This window comes from Schistocerca piceifrons, chromosome 9 (assembly GCF_021461385.2).
Source record: "Schistocerca piceifrons isolate TAMUIC-IGC-003096 chromosome 9, iqSchPice1.1, whole genome shotgun sequence".
In the NCBI taxonomy this organism is placed as follows: Eukaryota; Metazoa; Arthropoda; class Insecta; order Orthoptera; family Acrididae; genus Schistocerca; species Schistocerca piceifrons.
The window spans coordinates 180486711-180491602 of NC_060146.1; the positions used below are offsets into that span (position 1 = coordinate 180486711).

At 46.8% G+C, this 4892-nt stretch overlaps 1 non-coding gene across 1 annotated transcript; it reads left to right on the forward strand.

The window, feature by feature from the left end:
- Positions 1–408: 408 nt before the first annotated feature.
- On the forward strand, positions 409–483 carry Trnas-cga. Its single transcript has one exon. It is a non-coding gene; the product is annotated as a tRNA-Ser (tRNA).
- Positions 484–4892: the final 4409 nt, after the last annotated feature.

The window sequence follows — 4892 nt, forward strand, 5'->3', positions numbered from 1 at the left end:
GATACATTTCAGTGAGAGGCAGAGGTGTGCCAATAGATGGACAGACTCCATTGTTTTGGACAGCCTGCGTGATGTGACAGGTAGAGACAGACCTTGTGATGAAACTTCCTGGCAGATTAAATCTGTGTGCCGGACCGAGTCTCGAACTCGGGACCTTTGTCTTTCGAGGGCAAGTGCTCTACCAATTGAGCTGCCCAAGCACGACTCACGCCCCGTCCTCACAGCTCTAATTCCGCCAGTACCTCGTCTCCTACCTTCCAAACTTCACAGAAGCTCTCCTGCGAAACCTTGCAGAACTAGCACTCCTGTAAGAAAGGATATTGCGGGGACATGGCTTAGCCACAGCCTAGGGTAGGAAGGTAGGAGACGAGGTACTGGCGGAATTCTGTGACGACGGGGAGTGAGTCGTGCTTGGGTAGCTCAGTTGGTAGAGCACTTGCCCGCGAAAGGCAAAGGTCCCGAGTTCGAGTCTCGGTCCAGCACACAATTTTAGTCTGCCAGGAAGTTTCCTATCAGCGCACACCCTGCTGTAGAGTGAAAATTTCATTCTAGACCTTGTGATGTTGTCCTAGTTGATGTAGTTGGCCACTGAGAAACCCTACTGGTACACTGAAGAGAGAAGATGATTCCAGCACATTTCAGTAGGCTTGAATTTATGATGATAGATTGAGGTAAGCCTCAAATTCTCAGACTAGCGTCTCTGAAATGACAAGCAGAGAAAGACCCTTGTTACATGATACCATTTGGCAAAGTCACCATTGGAGGGTCCCTACTGATACACTGACACATGATGGTAGGCTGGGGCTAATCTCCATTACTTGAGGTAACGTTGCTGATATGATAGATACATAAAGGCCCCTGTGATATGGCCAGTTGATTAAGTACTTGTTGGAGTGTTCCTGCTTACACACTGGGATGCAGTAGCACTTGTAAATGAAAGGCAGACTCCAGTATTTGAGGCAGGTTCCAAGATGAAATAGAGAGAGGCTCATGAGGTGTGGTCCCAGTTGGTGTAGTGACCGTTGAATGGTCCCTACTGGTATACTGAAGCGAGAAGCGGTTTCCGACGCATCTCAATGGGCTTGAAGGCATGCTGATAGACGGAGGCCAGCCTCCAGTGTTCGGGATAGCCTCCTTGCTGTCCAGGCCACAGTGAGAAGGGTGGGGTCAGCGTGTCAATGCTGTAGCAGCGCTTGGCAAAGGGTGCACGGGGCCGAGGTACTTTGTATACAGATGTCTTCTTGTCTCCACCGCTCCCGGCGCTGCTGCCGCCACCACCAGAGGAGGACTCTGGCGACCCCGCCTTGAAGGCCATCTTGTACGGCTCTGGGGGTGGCAGTGCTCCTCCACCCCCGGCGCCTCCACTGCCGCTGCTGCAGGCCGTACAGCCGACTCGCAGGTTGGGCGAACTTCTGTGCCGAGTGGGCTTCTTACCGGTGGAGTTGTTCCTGCTGTGATTGTTGACATTATTGTTGCGGTCTGGAGGAGATGCACGGTCCTTGGGACTGCTGGATACCCCACGTCGTGTGACCATCCTGATGGAGCTCTGCACAAACCAGAAAAGCAATGCAGACGCTAGAAGTTCTCGCAACAAAGAAAATAAGCACCAATAAAACAGAACATACATTAATGAGATTTTCACTCTGCAGCGGAGTATGCGCTGATATGAGAGCTCCTGCAAAGTTTGGAAAGTAGGAGACGAGGTAGTGGCAGAAGTGAAGCTGTGAGGAGGGGGCGTGAGTCGTGCTTGGGTAGCTCAACTGGTAGAGCACTTGCCTGCGAAAGGCAAAGGTCCCGAGTTCGAGTTTCGGTCCGGCACACATTTTTAATCTGCCAGGAAATTTCAGAATACACATTGTTGACTGAAAAACACTACTGAAATCCTGAAGGTAGCACAGGTAAAATACAGGGATCAAAAGGATGATCTCAACAATTATAAGAGTGGAAGGGCGTGAAAGGGGAGCAGTAGTAGTGATCGGAGTGAGACAGGTATGGATACTACATCATGTAATTCAGTCTAAACATTAAACTAACGGGAAAGGGCACCGTGGAGAAAATTGGAAAGGGAATTAAAGTTCAAGGAGTAAAAAGGAAAACTTTGACGCATGACAGTGACATTGTAATTCTGTTAGAGACGGCAAAGTTCAGGGTGAGTTGAAACAAATTGATAGTATCTTGACCTGAAATTATAAGATAAAAATCAACTAACATAAAACAAGGGAAACGAAATGCAGCCAAATTACATTATGCAGTGCCGAGGGAGTTGAATTAGTATATGTTTACGTGATACAGTAATCTCTAGAATGATGTACAAGCATTAATGACGTAGTGTTACCACACACGCAGAGCCTGTTATGACGTGAGCTGTGACAGTCACTGGCGCCTCTTCTGCTAGCGCCATCTCGCGACGCGACCTGTAGTGTAAGAACAGAGCCGGACTTGTGATAGTACCTAGAGTGCGCTTGTATGTGACGGAGACACATTTATGTCATCTCTCTTGGACGCCTATGTGGTACTAACGACAATTTTGTAAGGCCTGCGTGTTATAGGTAACTATTAACATCATTATTGTTTGCCTTGATATTGTAACCTGTATGTGTACTAAGGTAAGTAACTAAATTTATATGTATACATGTTATATAAGTGGAATCCAAGCCCACTTTTATAGTGTTTTCTGTCGAAACCGGTAATCATGGAATAAAAAGAATTCCTGCGATCTTGGCTACCAGTTTATTGTGTTATAAGCATCTAGATCGCTGCCACATGAGCACAATGTGCTCCCTACAAGATAAATCCATTGTTTGAGTAACCACTGATACAATGCGACCCTTGGAGCAAAGTCAATGACAAGCACTGCATGGACCCATTGTGGGCGGTATGGGTGTAATTTTTGTTCATGGAGTACTCACCACACATGTGCAGCACCCATTTCACATGCAATACAAAGAATACTTGTAGCGGAATCCTCTGCAACACGTTCCAGCACCTCATCGAAATCGGGTGCGCGAATGGTATTCATGTTGCCAGGCCCCTCGTCTCTTCTTTCATATGAACCAGATTGAGAGAAATAAATACTCGTCGTGACGGATACGCCTGTTAGGAAATCGTTCCCTGTACAGTCTTTGAGCAGTGACAGCACTGCAACGTACTTCCCCATACACAAGGAGCTCATCAGTGAGTTCAGCAGAACTGTATCGGTACTGATCCACAGTATTGTGCTGTATGTCTCTGAACAGCACTGAGTAATGAATGTTGTGTCGCAGATTCATGGCACATTTGAGAGGTGGCATGAGCCCCCTCTCATATTTCTATCTTACTCTGAGTAATTCGATTTTTCTCTCTAATTGCATGCGGTGAAAAGTTGCTGTTCCTTCACACGCTGACTTCGCACATAGCGTGTCTCGTCACCTGGGTGGTCCAGTGACAGGCGGGTACTGCTGATCTTGAAAGGGTTAAGCCGACGGGTGTGAGGAAGTCGAGTGGATGCTGTCCAGACGCCGACTTTGTCATAAGAGCGGGGGCGGCACGCCCACAGGGGCCTGACGGAGCGGCTGGGCTAGAGATTCCATTACTTCGCAGAAACTTAGTGAAAACACTTTCTGGCAGGGTAACAGCGAGGCTTGGGAATGACTTGTGTTCCCAGGCAGTCTTGGTGGGCAAATTCTCGCGTTTTCTGCAAAATCATATCTGTGACTGGCTTGCTCAGGGGATAGCTCCGTGACGTAGCAAAATCGGAGCATAAATTGGCGCCAAGTATCTCCATTGGTGGAATAGTAGTGCGTCGGCAATAGAGTGGAATTTTCCGCCGGTTTTCGAGTTGCTGATTGGCGGGTTTAACCACGGCCACTGTCGTGGTGGCGGGAATGTTTCTGTGTTCGGCTTGTACAGGTGATCTTGTATGAGTCAGCTCTTGCCTTTTGGTCAGAGTAGGTTACAAGACTGAGCTCTCGCTGCTCTGGACAGCCTGCCTTCCGTTGGCTGTCTAATATACTTTCATTTGATTGTAACTGTTTGACGAAGTTGCTGAAGTTTTGACTTCAACGTAACTTTCCGAGTACAGTTTGCAATTGAGCATTCTGCGTACAAGCGGCCTATGTTGTCTGTCTTGAGCAGTTTTGGCTAAAGCTGACGGTATCGGAGTTACTGTGTGACTTCGCTTGTTAAAATCAATCACTGTACCATCAACGATTGTGTGGCGAGCCTTCTTCGTCTCCCTCAGAGGGGCAATTGTATTGATAGGAAGTCTTTAGTCTGGAACAACCATACCAGGATAATTTGTTTCGGGCTACACTTGCGACATTATCATCACCACGATGGGATGTCGAAGCAACCAGCCATGATCGTGTCCTTGCAGTTAAGAAGACAGCTTGGTAATGTATGTCCGCAGCAGCGGCAGATTGGGGAATTTTTCTCTGTGATAATCAGAGCTCAGCAGAGCGCGCCTGTTCCCGTCTTTTCTTACGTGGTTCTGTCTTGGATGTTCATTGTCTGAATTCTCACTACTGTAGCAGCAATTAATGTCGGGTGGGCTGGGTGTTTCTCTTAAGATATGAGTTGCAAGGAATTGGCTCCACACACCACTTGATCATAAACGTCACAAGCTAGTTTATGGACAACTTCACCTTCACAACATTTATGTGAGTATCCAATTTGACGTATTGTAAGTGTTTCATGTGTTTTGTTAATTATTTCGAGTTTAGACATAATAAATCAAATTGTTATTTTGGATAGAACTTTCATTCTGTGGATCGGTAAAGCAACCCTTTCATTTCTCACTAAGTTAATGAAACATTCCTTTATCACATTAATTTATATCAAATGAAATTATTGCAGGTGCCAAACTCTTTTCTACTTCACTTGCAGGGTCGATCACAAGCAGTTCGCGTTTCTTC